A 23,339-nucleotide genomic window follows, 5' to 3' on the forward strand; every position below is an offset into this window, starting at 1 on the left:
CGGATATTTGCAGCCAGGCAGAATGTGACTATCTGCATGGTAGGAATAGGGGATATATAAGGGCCAGCTTTGTGAGAAGTCATAATGAATTAAGACATGCCACAGAATTTGTCCTCAAATATTTTCTTTACTGATATTCCCTGGGTCATATATTTTATTACTTCAAAGCAAGAGATTAGGGAGAAAAAGTCGTAAGTATTATCTTCAAATTGTTAATGTGCTTTTGCCCCCATTAAGTATATTTACATAGACAACTTTATATGATTATCTAGAATGGTGCAAAGAACTGACCTGAAGCAAAAAGCTGAAGAAGTTTCACTTAGAGAGGACAACATGGCCAGGGCATGTTCAAAGATTAAAAAATAGGAGGTACAGTTGAACACAATAGACCAGAGAAAGAAAGCTCAGCATCACTCAGTCCCTCATTTCTTCATCACTTCTTCCACGTGAAAATGTATAAATGGGTAGAAAAGTAGCAATGATAAAGAAAATGTTCTGAACAAAGACTAAAAGGTTAAGGTAGTAGAATCATTGGTGGTTTGCAAGGAATTAAAAGTGGACAGTAGAGAAGAAGGCAGGACAGTTTGATGGCAGAGGAAGAAAGCTTGATCAATGGTTTAATATATTTTGAGTCCTAATAATGAAGAATAACAATATCATTAACAACTATAGCAAAGTCAGTTTGGGGAAATAAAATAATGAGAAATGATTTGTTTTTGAAAATGTGAACTTTGTAGGACATCCATTGTGCAATGAATTAAGAAATAAAGATCTGTAGTTAAGACAAGAAATCGGTGATATGTGTGTGGGAGACATACACATATACAGAGAAAGTGAGAGTATATCACTTTAAGGGAACCATGTCAGGAGGAAAGAAAACAGAGCTGAAGATGATGTAGTGGATGCTGACGAGACCCTGGCCAAATCACATCTACTAGCTAGAGAACCCTTCTCCCTATTTCTGTGATTACTGCCTAAAGTCTTGGGTACAAAAGTCCAGCCCTTTGTCTCTAAAAGAAAACTCAAGGGGTGCAATTTGTGCTCTAGAGAATTCCATAGGATCAGACTGAAATTAGTCTCCAACTGAAGCCATATTAATGCTTAGCTTTTCTCCCCCTGCCTATCTTACTTTTCTCACTTCCCTTCTCCTGAGCGACCTTCCATTAAATCACTTGACCAATAAATCACATCTCAGATTTTGATTCCAGGGAACATGACCTAAGACAGATGCTTTGTGTGGGCAGAGTAAAATCAACAAAAAGTGAAGCAAAAATTTTTAGAGAGATATGGCTATTTCTTGGAAAGAGACAGAGAGAGAGAGAGAGAGTCTTGATTGAGGGGAGAATGGTCATTGGTGTCAAAGGTGCTTACAAAGACAAAAACAAAAGTGAATTGGAAACTTTAGGTGACATTTCTGACCTCTGAGGAGACAATTTGAGTAGGGTAGTATAAATGCCTTTTCCCATGAAATTTTGATATAGAAAAAAATTTCTACATCAAATATAAAATTTGATATAGATAAGATTCTGGATTATCGCTTGAGGAAATTGCAGGATCCAAATCTCTTTATTCAAATCCTATATGTAAAACAGAAAATCACATGAAAAACAAGAACAGAAAACACAACTTCTTTGGCTGGAGTGTGAGTAGAACAATTCCATAACATGTATGCCTACTTCAGTAACCTCTCATTCTCTCCTCTCCTCCCCTGGCTTCGAGGAAGAGTAAGGAGTATTAGGGAGAAGTGTTAGGGTGGTAAGATTAATACAAAAAGTAAGAGGCATCAAACTTCTGAAAGGATTTATTTTGGACAATTATGCAGGGATCTGGGTGTCACTTAGCTTGGATGCTCTCAGAGATATAAGAGCTCAGTAAAGGCTCTGGGGATATCTGTAATTTTGCCTAAATTACCTCATCAAGCTAGGGTGTAAGGTTAACTTTAAGTTACCTTTGCTAAGGAGGAATATGAAAATCTAGGTAGAAATGGTGAATCCCATCTTTTGAAATAAAACCAAAGGAAAAAAGTCAGATTATCTTTCAGTGAATATCTCAGATGGCAGTTGGAAACTATACTAAGTTCTTTATACCTTTCTTTTAAAAAAAATTAATATTTATTTTTGAGAGAAAGGGACAGGGCATGAGCAGGAGAGGGGCAGAGAGAGAGGGAGACACAGAATCTGAAGCAGGCTCCAGGCTCTGGGCTGTCAGCACAGAGTTCAATGCAGGACTTGCACTCATGAGCTGTGAGATCATGACCTGAGCCGAAGTCGAACAGCCAATTGACTGAGCCACCCAGGTGCCCCTATACCTTTCTTACTTCTTGTTTCTTGTAACCTATCTATGACCACACAGCCGAAATGAAAAGGACTGACATGCTTATGCTATAGGGACTTCAGAAAAGGGGCTGCTGACAGCAAGGTTTGGAGAAGAACCTCTATGATATATCACATATTGACAACTACCAAAGGAAAGGGATGTTGGGGCCAGGGACCCCAGATCCTGCCAAAAAGATGGTGTGCCACAAATCTAAACTGAAAGTGGAATACTGGGCTGAAGCACTTGAAAGTCCCAACCTTTGCTAGAAGACTAACATAACAGGGCACACATGAGCTTATGAGGGCCTGGCTAGTCTCAATGACAGTAGGGAGATAAAAAACAGAGGGAGACTAAAAAAAAAAAAAAAAAAAAAAAGCCAGAAGATTTGTCGGGCTTGATGAAAGGCAGATAGTGAGAAAGAAGATCAATGGAGATTGAAAACCTTCATATCCTTGTGTAAGGAAATGTTTAATTTAAACACAGTTTGGTAATGAGCTTGTTTGTTTTGATACTATAGTTTTGACAATATCAATAACTATTTATAGCCAATATTCTTATGCGTCATATCTAGCTATTTTTCCTACATTCACATTTTTTGGAGGTTCTCATTGTATCTTTCTATAGAAAATGAAAAAACATGAAGAAGGAAGTGCAAAGATGGAAAGCTTTTGAATCCTAAACTTATTTAAAGGAAATTTTATTAGTGAACATTTGGAACTATGGTGTTTGTTCCATGGTCACGCATTAAATCTGCTTAAATTCATGTGGAATTGGTTTAGAATGTATAGGGTCATTCCTCATGCTATAAAACTGGTAAAAATTTATCAACAAAACTGTAAATATTATCAACTGATTTGAATATAGAAGAGCACAGGCCTTAATAGTTCATGAGGAGTAGCATTTCCCTTGCACTGACTTCTTTCTTATAGAAAAAGAATTATTTTTGACTATAATAAAAACATCATAAGCTACATTTTATTTTTTATGCAACAGATGTTCTAAGGGCTCAGAGGATAGGAGTTACCCCTGTTCACCTCTTCACCACATCACCATTAGCCACTCCAAGACTTCCCTGGATAATGCAGTAGAGGGTCAAGGTCAGAGGCTTCTGAATTCATCATGAATTGATTCACTCTCCCAACTGAACACATCTCTCCTGCCTCTAGGACAGCATACTTAGGCAACGAGGAATCATTGCAACTGTGACTCCCCCTTTATGACCCAGGCTTGGGACTCGGCCCTGCCACAAAAGATGCAGGAGGGTGCCGTGAAGGTGAGATGAAGAAATCTTGATTTTTTTTTTCCCCGAGAGCAAGAATGCAGATAAGGGGCAGGGATGAAATGCTTGAAATACAATTGGCAATACATCATCAGAAAGAAGACTAAAGTGAGTAAGCATAAATTGATTAAAAAGGCTTTCATTAATAGACCCCACAAATGAATTCTATTTGTAACTAATAAAAACATTATTTAATATTTAAAATAAGTGACTGCATTCACATTTTATTTATCAGAAAAACTGCACTCTCTCCCTCCTGGATGCCTCTCAGTGATAAATTTTAAAATAACCAGTGTTCTTCCTCTGGTCTAAGGGGTCCATTATCCCTTAGTGGTATGGAATAATGTAGTATGATTATGATTGTATGATTCTGACCTATTTCCTAGGCTTCTTAAGTAAAGTCTTCGCTGTATGCCAAAAGGATCAATAAAGTGACAGTGGTTGGTACTAAAAGAGTAGGCTTATGGCTATGAGAGCAAGAACTCCCTGATGAGATCATTGCTCTCCTACTCTCATAGATATATCCACTCCCCAGTGGATCATGGACTTGCTGGTTAAACCCAAGGGATATGAGAAAAGGAGACTTGGAAATGTTATTTTTTTAAGGGAACCTCATTTACACTTGATTTGTGTGTCAATTTGGGTGGAAATGAAGATAGTACACTCTTGTATTCCCTCCACTTCCTTATTCTGTATCCCAGATAAGAAATGAACAGGGCTGGCTTCATGAATTCACAGCCTGTATAGTTGCAAAGGGTTTGACACTTGGAAGGGCCTATATTTGACTTAATACTCTGTCACCATCTTGAAGTTCATAAAAAATTTTTGAACAAAGAGTTCTGCCTTTTCATTTTGTACTGGACCTCACAAACTATATGGTCAGCTATGGGAATGGAATTCTGGAATCTGTTAAATTTGGGAGGAGGAAACATGTGATGAGGAGCTCAAACCTTCCCCTCTCCTCCTCTCTTTGGGATCAGCCTACTTTCAGAGAGCATATGGTTAGATCAGTTCTCCACTTGTAGGAAGCTAGTGGTAAAGAAAATATTCTTGTGGGCAAGATTGTGGTTTTCCAGGCTGTCTCTGACTGGGTGGATAGGTCTCTCTAATGCTGGGGCACATATTAGTCATATGCCTGGATCCTGTTTTCCATTAGTTCTATTACTATTGAAACAGATACTTTTATTTCTCTCTGACTGAATTCTTTGTGTAGCTTTCATTTGGTTTAGAACTCAGGTAGGTGACAGAATGGTATAAACACCAATGAGAACTACACGCCTTTGGGAGAAAACATTTTCCATCTACTGAGAAGGTCGGCAGCCTTTCAGGAGTGAAGTATTTGGTTAGACTCTTATTCTTGATAGCTAAAAGATATAAGAGAATGGCAAATGTGGTTAGAAAAGAAATACACACAGATCCCTATGCTCAAAAATCTCTGCCCTACTGCTCAAATAGAGATTTGCTTAGATTAATGAATACCATCTTTTAAATATAAAATATACCTTGAAGGAGTAAGTTCATGAAATCCTCAGAATGTGGTCCTACTTAAATTTATATTCTTCTGAGATAAACCAACATGCTGAACTGGCAACTTTAAGTAGAAAAAAAAAAAAAAACAACACATTTTTAAACAGTAAATGGGAAGCATAGTGTTCCTGAGGATCAGGGAGAGGTTCTTCATAAGATTGGAAAGGGAAGATAATCAAAATGAGAAGACACCAAACCTTGCAGTTTTTCACAGTGTCCTAGTGATCTCAGCTCCCTACTCCAATCCCCCAAGTCCCTGAAAATCATCTTCTTTGAGAGCTTTTCTAGCATTAAAACAGGTGGCCAACGCATGAACTACAGAAAAATACATCAGCAAATTTCTAAACTAGCTGGCACCATCAATCACCATCCAGAGTAAGATGCACTAAAGACTTTAAGCATACCAAGTCTCTGTTTCCCTCCCTGGGCTGATGCATGTTCTTTGGTCAATTATAAGGGTAGGGTAAATAATCCAAAAAATAGACTACCAGGAAATCTTAGAATGACTAGAGGGTATGACAAGAGCCCACATTGTCCATACCCTAGCTTTGGCTGGGGCTTTCATCCAAGAATTGATGATCTGTGGCACTGACGAAACAATGTGGATAAGCAACCATATAATATTTGTTTATTTGGATTTATCTAATCAGTGGGAGAGGCAACAATTCAGCACTCCCCAGAAGTTCACATGTCACAGATTCAAACAATTTTACACATAAACCCTATTCGTCGACCCAATGTCATCAGTGTTTTCATCAAGAACCTTCACAAACTCTTTGGAGGAAGCCATAGCTTTAAATACTTTTGAATTCATTTACTCTAAATTTACTCCTCATAATGCTATTACCATAGAGTGGAGTCCTACTGATAAACTCACCTGGAGTAGGGCTCTTTGCAGCTCTGACCAAAGATTCAAGGCTACATGGTCACATGTCTTTTTGTTCTTGGTTAAAAGGATACAACCCATTACGCACATCTAACAGTTCTCTTGCTTTCTCTTTCTCTACAAAACTCTTTTGTTCAAATTGGGTGAAACTGCCGTTTTTCCTGAGTAACAAGCTGATTCTCTTTATTCCTTTCCATTCTATGTATATAACACATCTAAAAATCTTTGCTAATCATATATACTACATTTTGTTTGCTTCTGTCATTTTATTAAAATAGGTTTACACAAAATGTAATAAGTCAAACCACTGACAAATATAAAGAAAAGTTATTTACCTCAAATTGTGCTTCTGTGAAACTGGTTGCTTGCTCTCTGGTTACCAACTTCAAAAATGTGGTGCCAAAATTAGCCAGACAAAACAAACAAAAGCCTCCTCTTTGCAACAAGGCTCATTTCCATCTGGTTGTGCTGCATATTATGAAAGTATACATTCTAATGTCAAAATTCACCTTAAAAGACCAAATGCTTTACAATCAGTTAAGTGGATGCTTCTGTATCAACACAATCCCTTTCCAGAATGTGGTCAAAAGTGGCCCATCATTCAGTTTTAGTGATACCCCACAGACTTCCTGGTATCCCCAAATCATCTTGGTGCTATCCCAGGTTCTTATATGACTATTAGTGAATGATACCAGTCAGAGGACAAGAGCACTCCCAGGGGAGAAAAGGTGGTCACTATGCATACAAAAGTGAGTAGAAACCACGAAGCTCTCTCAGGCTGCTTGCAATGGTTTGATGAGGGATACACTGAAGAGACCATGAGCCACATTTAACCGCTGTGAAAACCTCTTCCAAACTCATCGCTCCATATGGGAGTTAAAACTGATTTTAGGAAGTTAAGGAGATAGCAGGACATGCCTAAATGATTTATTAAAACAAAAGCCAGATATTTCAGGGTGAAACAGTCAGGTCAAATTCCTCATGTATTAGTTTTCCGTCACTGCATAACAAATTACCACACAGGTAGTAGACTAAAACGTCAATAAATTTATTATCTAATAGTTTCTTTGGGTCAGAAGCCTGCCACATGTTAGCTGGATCCTTTACTCATGGTATCACAAGGCTTAAGGTAAAATTCTGGCCCCCTTTATTCTCATCTGGAGAATCAATTAGGGAAACTTCTGCATCCAAGCTCCCTTGGGTTGTTGGCAGAATTTGTTTCTGACTGAGGTCCCTATTTTCTTGTTAGATGACAGCCTGGAATTATCCTGAACAACTAGAAACCAAACTCAAGTCCTTGCCATGTGGCTTCCTTCACTGGGTACTCTGACTGGCTTATATCTGTGACCTATAAACTCTCTTTAAAAATATCACCTATTTAGGAGCACCTAGGTGGCTCAGTCTGTTAAGAATCCGACTTCAGCTCAGGTCATGATCTCCTGGTCAGTGAGTTCAAGCCCTGTATCAGGCTGTGTGCTGACAGCTCAGAGCCTGGAGCCTGCTTTGGATTCTGTCTCCCTCTCTCTCTGCCCCTCCCCAGCTCATGCTCTGTTCTCTCTGTCTCTCAAAACTGAATAAACATTAAATTTTTTTTTTAAATCTCACCTGTTATGATATTAGACTTAACCAAGACAATCCCCCCTTTGATTAACTCAAACGCAACTGGTTAGCGACCTTAATTACATTGGAAAATTATCTTCAACCTTTGCCATATAATGTAAACTAACCATGAGAGTGATACTTTTATGCGTAAAAGATATTTTCATTTATACATCAAAGGGAAGGGGATTCAGGACATGTACACCAGGGGCTTAGAAACTTAGGGCCATTTTACAATCTTGCCTACAGCATCTATACACCATTAGTCTGCTAGCATTTCAGGGTTTTTAACAACAAAAATAGTAAGCCTACCTCTGTTATCTGCAAACATGACTAAGTGGTGTGCTGTATAAATACCTAAGGTCTTTAAGTGTTGGATGTTTGAGAAAACAGCGATCATTATTTCTCCTTCTTATGGCTTCCTAGCCAATGTGAAAAGAAATAGACAAGAACTAAGCAGGATCAAAATCTAGTAAAACTACTAAAGGTGAAACTGATTGGAGAACATAGCAGTTTCTCCTTATCGCCTTTCTTGATTTAGACTTTGGTATTCCTAGTCTGTTATGGGGGAAACGTTAGAAGATGATGGACATGCTAAAGCAGACTCTGTTTGTCTCTTTTCCACACTAAAGAAACTGACCTGTCTTACTGATACCTAAAAGAGAAAATAAGACAAGAAAGAGATGGACCTGCCTAGGCACTGTCTGCGCTTCAATGCAATGGGTCTACTCTCCAGTTAACAAGGCTCATCAGTCAGCATAGACTATATTATGATGCAGTAACGAGAAACCCCCCAAATCTCAGTGGTTAACATACCAACAGATACTTCTTGTTCATGCTACAAGTCTAACACTGGTGAACAGGGGCTTTCTATTTATCAGTTGCTCATGGATTCAGGCTAATAGAAGCCTTTTCTTGACCTGTGCTTCTTCAAATCCCTGCAGCAACAATAGGAGGCAAGTGGTAAATCACCCACTGGCTCTTAACATTTACAGTGCAGAATAACACATGTAACTTCTGCTCAATTTTTATTGGCCTAAGCAGGTTACATGGCCACAGAGGGAGGCAGGAAATGCAACCCTACCGTGTGCCTTAAAGGTGAGCGAACCAAAAATATTTGTGGACAGCATTAACAGCTACCAACATGGCTTAGTGAATGCCACTCTTCTCCCACACAAGACATTGGAACCAAAGAAGTCCCCAAAGGTATTGACTCCAATATGGTCCCCAACAAGGGAGTAGAGTATGTGATCTCTGTTGGCAATGTGAAAAAAGAAATGTGACCATTTCCTCTTAATAGTAAGTACAGGCAACAGAAAACATTTGTGAAACAGCCCTGTAGTGCCACACCTCCCCTTCATGAAGATTGCTTCAGTGAGAAGCTAGCAAGTGCAACTCTCTCCAGGCTGCCTTGCAGGGAGCGGAGAGTGGTCGTAGCCCCACACGATGGGCTCCAAATAGGAAGAGGGAGAACTGTGCCTGCCACATTTTAGGAGGCTGCCTTCAAATTCAGGCTGCGTGTCTGGAGTCGCTGTGCCGAGCAGGATCTGTGAGCTGGCTCTGTGCTGGGTGAGAAGTGTAAAGCCTGGTGCCAGAATGCGAGTGCACATCAAAATCCTGGCACGGGTGCTCTTTAGAAACGGACAGAAGACCAACTAACATACGGCTCATTCTTCTCACGTCATAAATGGAAGGCATTAATCACTGGGAGGCCTCCCAGAAATGAAAGTTCATCTATTGGTTATGGGGTGTCAAAAGGCAAATGTGGAGTGTTTTAAATTTGCTTAGTTTTCCTGCAATATAAAATACAGGTTTCAAATGCTGGCTTTATCATCAAAACAGGCTCCTGGCCCTGCCAAAGCTAACATAAAGAACCCAGAACTCCACACAGGTTTCTCATTTATAGCATAATTTCCTCCAAAGACAGCTATTTTAAAATGTAGATTAACCCTTGATGTCTAAATTTTCCAAACTGAAACTTTGAAACAATGAAGTCCCATCTGCCAGCGCAGAAAAACCAAGTAGCAAAAGAGTTGCCTACAGTTCTCTTCAGTGAGGGACTTAGCCCACTGTCTGGCCAGCTGACTCTCCACATACCATCAGGTGCCACGGCCCACCCTTGGGAGGTCCTCCCCTGGAGAGGTAACCGTTGTGCTCCCAAGCTGTGACTTGTACTCCTCTGATAAAAGAAAGGAATGCATAATCTGTTTCTCTTCTCTGAGAAGATACTAAAGTGAATGTGTATCATTACCACCTAGGTGAAACAATTCCACCAAAGCAGCAACTCCTTAAAAGTGATCATCATCCATTCATCAGACGAGTCTTAAGGCTGTAAATATGAACACATGCACAACAATTACTTCACATTCTTCTCCAAAATGAAACTATGTATTTCTTGCCCCTATCTATTCTAATAACTTTGCTTAAGAAAGAAGTACAGTTTGGGGCGCCTGGGTGGCTCAGCTGGTTAAGCATCCGACTTCAGCTCAGGTCACGATCTCGCGATCTCACGGTCCGTGAGTTCGAGCCCCGTGTCGGGCTCTGGGCTGATGGCTCAGAGCCTGGAGCCTGCTTCCAATTCTGTGTCTCCCTCTCTCTCTGCCCCTCCCCTGTTCATGCTCTGTCTCTCTCTCTCTGTCTCAAAAATAAATAAATGTTAAAAAAAAATTAAAAAAAAAAAGAAAGAAGTACAGTTCAAAGGGCCACAAACTGGGGTGTATGGCTGATTCAGTTGGGAGAGCATGTGACTCTTGTCTGGGGTTGTGAGTTCAAGCTCCACAATGGGCATAGAGCCTCCAAAAAATGAATAAATAATAAAAAAAATTACAAAATACAGCAGCGCCTGGCTGGTTCAGTCGATTAAGTATCCAACTCTTGATTTTGGCTCAGGTCATGATCTCATGTTTCATGGGTTCGAGCCCCACATCAAGCTCCATCAAGCTCTGTGTTGGAGCCTTGAGCCTACTTCAGATTCTGTGCCTCCCTCTCTCTCTCTGTCCCTCCCCTGCTTGCGCTCTGTCTCAAAAATAAATAAACATTAAAAGATTTCTTAATACAAAATACAAAATGAATAAAGAGCTGCAAACTGGTGACCTGTGTGTGTTCGTGTGTGTGTGTGTGTGTGTGTGTGTGCATGAACGGGTACACTTCCCTGCACAACGTCATTACAAATTACATCTGAATGACTCCATGTGGGTGTAAACTCTCAATTTTCCACAAACCTCACCAGTTCTTATCATCTTAAGCTCTGATTTACTCTGATTTACCAGCTCTAATAATAACAGATATTTGAGTATGGGTGTTGTACTTGGTTTTTTTAATTAGTCAAACATTTTATTTATTTAGTATGTTAATAAATTTTATTCTGTGAATCATACATGTTACATAAATGTAATTACAACATAAAATAATCTTACTAAATTAGATGGTTTATTTCACCTTCATAATTTTAACAAATGGTATAATGATTTTTTTTAATCATGATAAGTGTACTCTTAATCTCCATCGCTTTTTCACCCATCTCCCCACCTAACTCCCCTCTGATAACCATCTGTTTGTTCTCTGTAGTTAAAAGTCTGTTTCTTGAGGCACCTGGGTGACTCAGTTAAGTGTCCGACTTCAGCTCAGATCATGATCTCGCAGTTCATGAGTTTGAGCCCGGCATCGGGCTCGGTGCTGACAGCTCAGAGCCTGGAGCCTGCTTTGGATTCTGTGTCTCCCTCTCTCTGCCCCTCAACTCTCTTTTTCTTTTTCTCTCTCTCAAAAATAAACATTAACATTTCTTTAAAAAAGAGTCTGTGTCTTGGTTTGTCTCTCTCTTAGCATGCATGTGTGTATTCTACTCTAAAGGAACTTAAAATAGAAGACAGCCACACATAAACATGTCCCAGAATTGTGTCTACCTTTGAGATCTTACTGAACTAAAGACAGAGTAAACACAACACTCCTAATGTAAAATTGCATGTAACTAGTCCTTACGTTCTTATTTGGACCATTCCCACAGCTTGAAATTTTGTCTATGAAATGGAATAACTCTGTCTCAAAGTTTAGCACAACAGATATGAAGGATCTAAACCCAATGTCTGGCACATAATAGGCACTTTCGAAGCATCAGCAATGAGGGTGATGACACTTTGGCTGCAGAGTTAGTTTTAAGCAAAGTGGTGACAAAGACCTTAGGCTTTAGTGTCTGCAGACCTGGGCTCAAATCCCAGTTTCACCATTTATCAGTGTGTGGCTTCTTAGGGGCACACACTAGAATCAGGAGTGTGTGAGATGCCCCAAAGAAGAGGGGTAATTAGAAGAGATTTCACATGTACAAGAAGAAATAGGAACACTGAGGAGGAACAGTCTCTAAGGTTTAAGATTTAAAGGAATGACATTATCAGAAATCCAGGTAATATAAAATGTTTAAAAAGAAATTTTGTTAAAACTGCCAGATTCTATTGCATAATAAATAAGATTATTGTCAACAGACACGTGGAAGACGGAGGGCTTTAAACCTAGACTGTTTGTTGGTGTCACTCTCTGAATCTCTACCCTGATGGGTTATTGAAGTAACAATGGAGTAGCACAGGGACTTACGAATACTAACCAAGGCTTGGGACTCAGAGAGTTTGGTCTTAGGGTCCAAACACATAACTAAAGGACCTCACGCAGGAACCCCAAAGACCTCCCTTCCCTGAACCATGTCTGCAGAATCAGGTTTTCTCTGGAGAAATCATTTTCAACAGGCACAGAACATAATGAAAAGCTTCAAACTGATTAATAACTAACAGAGTAATTGCTAGAAAACATCTTCTCTCCCTCAGCACTGAGTACTTGCTGGATAAAAAATATTTTTAAAACAGAACATTTAAATGTGATCATTAATGAAATGTAAATATTAAATAAGATAAACATCTGTCATGGAATCGTCATTATTTATTCTCCATGCTACAAATTTATCCCTGCCCTTTATTTCTCTTCCAATTAACTCATTTTACATTTTTTTTAAATGACTGTCTATCATTGGATTAAATGTAAGCCTTTAGAGAATAGAAGCTGCTGCCACATACCTTTCTTTACACACGCCTCTGTGAATACAATTTTTTGACCTTATTTGGCTTTCCAATCCAGTGAGAAGTAACTTATTTTAAATAAAGGAGGAAGTCAACTTACCCTTAAACCCAGAGGTTAATCTCCATGTAAGCCATCTTTGGCATATTTAATTGGTATGGGAAATTTTGCTGGGACAACTTTTGTTGGGGCTTCATACAATGCTCTTCAGAAAGCTCTCCTGGGTTTCATGAAATCTCTGTACTTCTTGCTCATAATAACATCTCTAGACAAGGGGTTGTGTTCATGTGCTGTGAATACAGGGTTTTCAGAGGTTAATATAGAAACACTGTATAAACTTCAGGGGAGGATTTCCGTTCCTAGAATAGGTCCACTTTTTGTACCAAATTAAATAGGTTCCAAATAGTAATTTCATCTAAGTCCTTATTTGGCAAATGTTTACTGAGCACTTACCATGAGCAGTACAAGTAATATGTAGATACTAGATATTAACAACATAGGTCTTCAGGCAGAAGGAAATTAACATTTTTTTAAAGTTTATTTATTCATGTTGAGAAAGACAGAGAGAACAATCAGGGGAGGGGTAGAGAGGGAGAGAGAGAATCCCAGGCAGGCTCTGCACTGTCAGCATGAAGCTTGATGCGGGGCTCGAACTTAGGAAACATGAGATCATAACCTGAGCCCAAACCAAGAGTCGGAAGCTTTACAGACTGAGCCACTCAGGCGCCCTGGAAATTAACATTATCGAGTGTCAACTGTATGCTTTACCATTGGATTAAGCAGGTTTATACCAGCACAATAACATAGACAATACAAGGCTAAATATACATTTCACCTAGACTCTGTAGCAAGCTGATACATGGTATGAGTTCAAGGATTGGAAGTCATTTGTGGCTGACCACAGAGGGCTTCATGGAGCAGCTGCTGTTTCTACTTGGAAATCCTAAGATTATTTAGTTGATGTAATGGGAACCTACCCAAGGAGATAGAGATGGTATGAGCAGTCACTAGAATCTGAAAATCTAAATATGTTAGGGAAGGTGGATAGACTAAGTTCCCTAGAAAAAAAATAATCCACTGTTGGGGGAGGGGAGGTCATAGAGGTGAGGCTGGGAGCACACGGTGAGATCTTTAATACCAGGGTGAGGCTATTTATTAATTTAGGGGAGAGGTGGATGCTATAAAGGTTTGATAACTACATGTTTTAGGAAGATCAGTCTTTCAGAGATGCCTATGAGAGACGGCCTTAAGAAAAATTGAGGAACAGTGGGTCCTACTGGAAGACTAATACATAAAGGCACAAACGGTTAAAGGTTTCAGTAAGATACCACTTTTAAGTTTCAGTATCTGGGAGTATAGAGGCAAAATTAAAAGAATCAAAGCATCCGAAAAAAAAAAAAAAAAAACACGTTGAAAGGGCAGGGTGAATGCAGCTCTAGTAAGCTGAGCCTGAGATGACTTCAGTGTACATAGCGAGAGAAGTGGTGCTTAACCAGGGCATGTCCTACACACCCTTGAAATGAGGCAAGCTCCAGCCGATCATCTACAACATCGAGCGGTTTTACAAAATTCCACAACCACCACACACAGCAGCACTGATGGGTGATCTTCGGGCATGTTCCTTTGTCCAAGTTCAACTGTAAAAAGGAAATAAGTTGAACTTCAGTAATTCTTTTGATAAAATTATGAATATTGGCTACCGCCAGAGGAGAGCAGCAGTTAGTTTCATACTTTTCAGAAATGTATAAAAGAAATAAATAGAAAAACACAAGTCTTTCAGGTCTGCTTGATTTCTTATTGTTCAGGGAGAAAAAAAGCTGTAATTATTTCATCTAGTTAAAAGGGAGGAAATAGTCTAGGGCTATACTGAATAAACCAAATTTAAATGAACTGTCCAAATAAAAGGAAACACAATATTGTAAGTTAATTTTTTTTTACCTCCCAGCCAAATATATATATATATTTTTAATTTCCCTATCCTTGCAGTTTACAAATACCCAGTTGCCAAGCACAGAGGTGCCTTTCCCTCACTGGCTCTTCATCCTTCCCACACCCCCTATCACCTTCATTCTGCCTCCTGCTTCCTCCTCCACGGGGGGCACAATCTGAACAGTGTTTAGGCTTATTGGTTGCAGTATAAATATTTAACATATCAGGTACAATTGTAGCCACATGTCTGTCACTAACTTCACGTGCAGTAAATGATTAAGTTACTGTTTGTTTAACCTGTGGATCTGGCTCATCATAAGGATTTCATAGTTTGAACACTTTTAGACAACAAAAAACAGGGAATAAACCTAATGATATGCATAGAAATCACTTGAATGCATTTATTTGTACAGTTATCCATACAAATAGACAAATATGACAAATCCACAGAGATTACACAAGAGTGAGCGAAAGATACCTTATTTGCAAGCACCTACCAACTGAAAAATTGGTTATGCCTATTTAGCTAAACAGACCTACAAAGTAAAGTCATTTTCTGAGCAACTAGAGTTTAAAAACGGCTATAACAACTTGAATATTTCAGTAGCCAATTTTGTGGTAGTAGGTATGAATTTTCTGCATAGTAATGACAGTTCTCCAACTTTACCTTGTTGTAGATCTTCATTTTTTACATGAAAACCGTGTGTAACACCCCAGACTGTCTGTTGCATTCTTTCCACTAAACATGCTCAAAAAGTAATTGATCACATATCTTTAGCACTCCAAAGGAATGGAGAATGAAAAGTAATTTTACAAATATATTGATATTAGCAGGCTACAGGTGTTACAATTTTTTTCAGATGCCTTCCACCGAAATCTCTATCTGAAATTATCCACATTAGTTAATGATACCATCTTTTTTCTCTCACCCTATTTCATAAATATAAAATATAAATAATATCACAAATTCTCAGATATGTTTCATTACACCCATCTCCCCAGTTCTACTTTAATAAAGACTTTAATCAACTCATACATACAGTCTTCAACAGATCTTACTGCCATCAGACTCTTCCCCCTCTGGTTTTTCTTAAACCTATTTGCCAAACTAGTCTTCTCAAAAATCCGTTTTATCAAACATTTCCGGAACTTAAAATAGTTTCCAGTACTGATTATAAGTAAATTCATAATCTCTGACAATCTTGTCCTATCTCTATAATTTTCTCCTCCTGTATCATTTTACTTTCCATGACCTGCCAGCATGTGCCTTCAACTCAAGCTTGATGAGTCTCATTCATATTTTCTGCCTCTTCCCAACCAGTAATTCCTCCCATGCTTAAGCCCCATCTCAAATACAGTTTTCCCTGAAATGTTCACTGGCCTGACAAAATGCACAAAGTTTCCTCCCACTGTCCTTTACACTTATCCTACAATTTTGGATTCGGTCTTGTGTTATTTTGTGATTCTTAAATGGAATAGATTCTTTCATACACAAATTCACTTGCCTTAATAAATAATAGCATTTATACAATACATTGTATAAATAACTGTTATACAATAGTTATATTGTATCTGGCACAACTCAAAACAGAAATGTGATCATGCAGCGGTCGTTCAAACTATGAATTCAATAGCTTTACATCATATGTTATTAAATTTGATAATGATTTTCCCAATTCCCATTTCCCAATTCCCTATTTGAGTTGTTGGTACTGGTCATCTCATTTCCCTCCATTTGTTTTCTTTTTTTTTTTTAAAGATTTTTTTTTTCAACGTTTATTTATTTTGGGGACAGAGAGAGACAGAGCATGAACGGGGGAGGGGCAGAGAGAGAGGGAGACACAGAATCGGAAACAGGCTCCAGGCTCTGAGCCATCAGCCCAGAGCCTGACGCGGGGCTCGAACTCCCGGACCGCGAGATCGTGACCTGGCTGAAGTCGGACGCTTAACCGACTACGCCACCCAGGCGCCCCCCTCCATTTGTTTTCTATACGTTAGTTTTTAATTCTTTTTTTTTTTAATGTCAGTATTACTTATTTATGCCATTCTTGTTTCCAGAAATTTCAAGGTGGCTTACAAGAACATATGTCAGTCCTTGTTGCACACATTAGAAGTAAACAAGAAAAAAATTAAAGGAATATAAAATGCTAATTAAATTCAAATATAAATAAATAAGTTATTACAAAGTGCTTTAGTAAGCAGAGAAGCACCATATTAAATTTTTCAACTGGTTGAGATCTACACGTGTCTCCACATGTAAAGCTTACTTTATAAGCTTTAAAAATATCTTCCAATGTATGTGGCTCAGTAGTGTTTTGTTTTGTTTAGTTTTAATATTTTAATTTTTCTTGTTTTAATTTTAATAAAATCTATAACGCAAAGAGTTTAAAAGAGTCATATAGTTCTACAAAGTTCATGATGAAAATAGCAGACCTACCCATCCCTCCTTGTGGCAACAATTCTAATCTCTTTATCTCTTTAACCGATCACATTGTTATTTATCACCAGGTCTCTAATATGCTTTTATTGGTACTTTTTAGGTGATTATTTTGCTATAACTCACTATATTTACAAGTAACATGGTTTTTATTTTTGCTAATTTTTGAGTGAGTTTTAGGTATCATTTGTTTACTTACGTACTACATAAGGTGGGCATTTAGAGCTCTGTCCTCCTGCTCCCTTATCCCCTTCCCCAACTCAGAATCATTCCATCTATGTTCCATATTACCTTAGTTGTAACTTGGTGATTTTTCTGGAGTTTTCCCCAGGTTATCCTGTATTTCTTGTTTTATTCATTTGCTTGGTTCCTTTCTGCTCCAAACTCTTTATCAATTGCTAATTCTCCACTCTAGATATTCAGGTGCATCAGGTATTCTATCAATTTCATCCACTTAAACAGGAACTTTTCTTGGAGCCTCTGACCTTATCCTTTGTGAGCAGATTTCCCCATACAGGTACTGTACAGTTCTGACTCTGGGGCTTCCCTTCACTCCCCATCTGTATCAGTGGATCTGCTGCTCTGCAAATCTCATTCCGTCACATTTCTTGTGCTTCTCCTTTGATTAATGGCACACACTTTCCCCTATCTTATTAGATACAGAAATACATTATGTGAGAAAGTGAAGAGTTGAAAATATCCTTGATTTTCCCATCATGTATAGGTCGGCTAAATGTACACTTCTAATTGGAAATTACTTTTCTTCAGAATTTTGTTGAAGACAGATTTCTATTGCCTTTTATCTTTCAATGTTACTCTTGAAAAGTTCAGTTATTTTGAGGATTTATAGTAGACCTGATTTTTTTTCTCTTCTCCCTGGATTTATATACTTTTTGTTTGTTTGTTTGTCCCCACAGCCATAAAATTTTGTGATGGCATGCTTTGGTATAACTTTGTTTTCTACCTTTCAATAGAAACTCAGGAGATGACTGCAATCTGGAAAAAAAATTTCTTGGCTTATACCAAGAAAATAATTAATGTTTTACTTCTTTTTTTAAATTTTCTATGAATTCTTATTTTTCAGATATTTGACCTATTGGACAGGTCCTCTAACTTTCTTATCTTTTCTCTCTTGTTTTTAGTCTTATTGACATTTTTTCTACTTTCTGAGATTTTCCTAAATTTATCTTCCCATGCTTTATTATTTTTTTCTCTCAAATTTTCAATTTCAACTGCTCCTGTTTCTCTCTGTCCATTTTTGTTAATACCTTGTTCTTGTTTCTTGGTTAAAATATTTCTTCTTTTTAAAACAGTTTTATTCTTCCTCATTTGTTTCCTCTCTTTTTCTGATGGTTTTGTTGTAATTCCTGTACTACATATGAGAGACTAACATTGTAATCTTTGGTTGTCTGTCAATATTTTTTAGCTAATTACAGTATACCATTTCTGTTTCTCAGTTTCTAAATCCACTTCAAGAAAGGATGTACAAGGCTTCTGATATTTAAACTTCATTTTAAATATGGAGCAGAAAAGACAAAAATAACAATGTATATTACATAACTTTGCGATGATAAATTTGAGAGTCTAGTTGAAAAAAATTAAAGAGAAGTCAATAAAAGTAAGTCTTTTTAATAGTCAAAAGAAAACTTTCATTTGCTGCATTATTCTGGAAAACTTTTTACTCTAAAGGAGAAAAGACTTAAAGAGAAATCAGTTTTCTAGTCACCAAATAGTTTGCCAGATAAAATAGAAATTTTTGGCCCATAGAGTGCATGCAGAGCAAATGAGATTTGTACTCTCCAAATGTTTCTGTAGGATTTTAGATTAAAGTTAGAAAAATGCAAACTTCATTTACAACTGAGTAATTGTAAGAGTCTGTTAATATCTAGAATCTGCATATTTTTAGGAGATAGGTAGACAGATAATAGATAAATACATAGATAGGTAGATAAGTAAATACACAATTTTATTCCTAAAGGCAATTCACCACATCTCTAGCTATTAACCAACTAAGAAAGAAAAATAAGCAGATTAGTCATAGAAGCACTGTAGATAATTATTTTCAAATGACCTTCACATAAAGAGTGAGTTCTAGAATATAAAAAAGCTTAAACTCCTAAAAATTAATAATTATTTTAATAAAATAATTTAAGTAAAATTTATGCAAGTAAAATTACCAGATATTATATTTATAAGAAAATTTGAGAACAACTATTTTTTTTAATTTTTACTTGAGACTTAGATTTAAAAATCATCCTCAGGGCGCCTGGGTGGCTCATTAAAAATAAAAATATGGAGCACCTGGGTGGCTCAGTCGGTTAAGTGACCAACTTTGGCTCAGGTCATGATCTCACGGTTCGTGGGTTCGAGCCCCGGGTCGGGCTCTGTGCTGAACTCTTGCTTGGAGCCTGAAGCCTGCTTCAGATTCTGTGTCTCCTTCTCTCTCTGCCCCTCCCCCACTGTCTCACTCTGTTTCTCGAAAATAAATAAATGTAAAATAAATAAGTAAATAAATATTAAAAGGTAAAAATCATTTTCAAGCATATAAAGAACCATAACAACACAATTCAAAACTGAACAAACTGAGGTATCAAAAAAAAATCACTAAACAGTACCAAAAAAAAAAAAGAAAAGAAAAGAAACGAAAAGGAAAAACCAAAACAGCAAACCATGCAAAAGAAACAAAAGTAGAATGGTATGTCTTATCCACTAACACAAAGTTATTCTTGGAGCTTGTTCCTTATTTGATTTCTCTTTGAGTTGTAGGCACGGTAAATATGAAAAGACTGACAAATACGTTTTACTAAATCCCAAATATTTTACAGGTTTGAGCTGAAGAATTTTTAAACACTAAAGTGATGTTTATAAGAGGAAATAAGTAATATGTCTTGGATTCATTCAGTTGAATGTGGATTTATCTCCAAATGTTCAAAAAAACTGATGAAAATGAAAATAAGCTAAAGCCATTTAATGCCTCTGATTTGGATAAATAAAAAAGTTTTACTAAACACCTACACTTTGAATGTTATAACAAGACGTAACATGTACATAATTCTGAGATATGCATTCTTATATCAATGCATATGTCAATATATAACACTATGTTTTAAAATATACAAACTTCCAGCTCTCTCCTCTTTAATTTTTCAAGCAATTTTAACTCAGAACTTGGTGACTCAGAAGAAAGGCATTGCTAAAACGGCAAAAGATCCCAGAAAAGTCTAAGTCTGTGATGAGGAGGTTTTCTCAGGTCTGAAAGGAGCAGCTTCAAACTCAGTCAACAGGCTGTATCTTCAATGCCACAATCAATGTTGTTTTGTCTAAAAGAGTAGTAGGAATGCCATGAAAAGCATGGCCATGCTTCAGCAGGTAAAGCTGAAGATAAGACACTTCTCTGAAATGAACTGTTTCCAACAAAACATATTTGGCTCATTTGATTGAAGGCTGGACATTATCATGGAAAGGGAGTCACATTAGAAAGTGAGAGAACTGAATTCTGGTCATATCTTGGTCACTAATTCTGGGACTAAAACATTGACCCTCTCTGTGCCAGTTTTCTAATTGTAATGAATTATGGTATATAGTGAAAACATATAATTGAATTATAGAAGGAACTCCTATCAAACAAGAATAAATTTCAATAGCATACTTCATGGTCCAAAGTATCATTACCAGAGGTAGTCATAGTAAGAGACATGGCAATGAGAAAAACTAGATAAAGGGAGAGGAATAAAGAGGAGGTACAGGAGACCCACCTGACAGTCAACTGACCTCATGGAGTGTGGAAAGGATGGAGACCATTTCTAAGTCCAACCGTCTGTACCATCAGCCATCTGACACTAGTAAGCACAATGTAATGGTTTTCTTCTCCAAGACTATAAAGGTGAAACTATCACTTAATCAACCATCTTCAATTTAGATATCTACTTAGACACAATTTATTTATTAAAAGATCTCTTTCTCAAGCTGTTTGGAATAATGTTCCTCAAGGAGAAACATTTAGTTGAAACATTTCAAGATAAATCATGAAGGAAAGAAATGTTTTTACTTTGATTTTTCACGTCTCTTTGCAGACACTGTTAATCTTCAACTTTACACAAAATTCAAAGTCATGACTTTTTATCATTTAAATCAAGGGTGCCCACTGTATTTTAATTGATCAGGAAGAAGACTAGAAGCTGTTAAAAATGAACCTTTGAAAGAGACATAAATAGCTTTACCAAAGGATATTCAATAAGCTCTTTCACAGATTGTTCACAATACCACACTAAACAAGAAGGTATTGTCATTGCAATATCTGCATGAGAATGCGTGGAATAATTCCACCAGATTTTACACCAGAATTCTAACAATTCTAGTCATGAGAGGTATTGTAAGTCATGGTTTCTGTACATGATACAATTTTATTTTTTGTTGCCTCTTTGTTTTGCAATGGAATTGGCTATGTGCCTGGTGCCTTTTATAAGAATACATTTCGAAGTAATATTTAAATAATTTAGCTTTATTACATGGTATTTACAGGAACAATAACAGATATTCATTTAAAACACCATTTAATGCCGTATGCAGTCTCTAGTTCCTTCCCCTTTCCTTTAACGGTCAATGGAAAAAATCACTGTAAAATTTGAGGCATTAATAAATTTACTAGATGCTTCTTTTCTCTTTCTCTAAGGTTAACTAACTTGTTTTTGAATTCAGCATTTGTTAGGTTCTTCAATTCCAAGATTAATTTTTTTGTTGCTCTAATGTAATGTTGCATATTCATTTGCAAAACAAAGACACATGGGCAAAAACTTCTGCAATATTGTCTGTCTAGGGACAGCTCTGAGGATTACAATATGCTCAGCTCTCATTTTTTTGAAACAACTTCGGGATGCAATCTTTAGTTGAATTTCAAAATGGATTCTAATTTTTACATGGATCCTTCTGGCAAGGAAATTCTGGGTACCTTAAGGAACTGAAATAAAAAATATAAGACATAGATTCTTGAAATCCCCCCTCCATCTAGATGAAAATGAGCATAGGAAAACATACTGTGATAATCCAAAACATTCATTATGAAAATCATGTAAGATTTGAAACTCTCTCTGCAAGCTGCATTTGATTACAAACTTCTCTTGGGACTATGCCTAGGTATTCTTGGGCTTGTGACCAGACTACATTGCTTAGCCTACCAACCATCACTGAACATACTTTAATATCACTTAACTCCACAAGACCTACACTGTGGAAAAGTCCACATTTGACACACTTTCTACACAGCCCTGATTTTTTCCCCAAAATTTCATATTAAACTTAGTAGCAATGGTAAAATGCTCACCACCCATATCTTCTGTAACATTGCTGTTCTTTTTAGATTTCTGAAACCAAACTTCTTTTTCCATTGGTACTCCATTAATATTCATTCTCTTCTTGCTCTGTACCTATAGTTATCTGATGGCAATGCTAGCTTTATTCACACTGCAAAAGGAAACACCCTGTATCTCATCCGGTAAGGACGGTAAAGGAGTGGCCTGGGATGAAAGGGAGGCTACTGAAGGAAAGATGCAGGCAAATGGAGGAAGGAGCAGGGTCATATAGAATATAGTTATTTGAATTACACTATATTGAGTCTTATGACTATGTATATTCATCAGTAATATATATTCAAAAAAATATCTATATCAAAGTACCTTTTCTTGGTCTGGAGCATGCAACTAGTCCTAAAGGAAAGTTGTAAAGAGGCCTTTCTATGGCAAGGATCAAGGAAGGAGAAATTTTAGATTAATATTCCTATAAAACAATACTTGCATATAACTTAATGCCTTTGTTTCAAACTTTAGTTCCTCTTTAATTCTTAGGGAGTGATGATAAATTCTTAACTTTAACATGTGAAATCTTCCCTAGTTTGACTCTAAACTACCTTTCCAGTTAACTCTACCTGTCATGACAGCTAGACAATTCTACAACTTTGTTTTAATATCTCTTGTCTCTTCATCCTCTTTCTAAAAATCCTTCCCTGGCTTCTTTACTTAAGCAAACCCCACTAATATTTTAAGATATAGTTAAATTTCCTCTTTGATGCTTTTCTGACTTCCTCAACTGTATTTATGAACTTTCTTCAGTGACCTCACCTTCTTCTGACATTATACTTCTTCTTTATACTACTTATTTATTCATTCAATAGATGCTTATTCAGTTCCTACTGATATAAAGGTACAAACTTGTACAAAAGGCAAAGGTATAGACCTCCAAGATTATAAGCTAGAAGCATAAGACAAAGTCATACACAACTATAATTCAGAACATAAATGGCATAGGTAAACTGT

Source organism: Lynx rufus, unplaced genomic scaffold (genome assembly GCF_022079265.1).
Source record: "Lynx rufus isolate CCGP_SWC_20201006 ecotype Redwood Valley unplaced genomic scaffold, mLynRuf1.p SCAF_1, whole genome shotgun sequence".
NCBI classification, from domain to species: domain Eukaryota; kingdom Metazoa; phylum Chordata; class Mammalia; order Carnivora; family Felidae; genus Lynx; species Lynx rufus.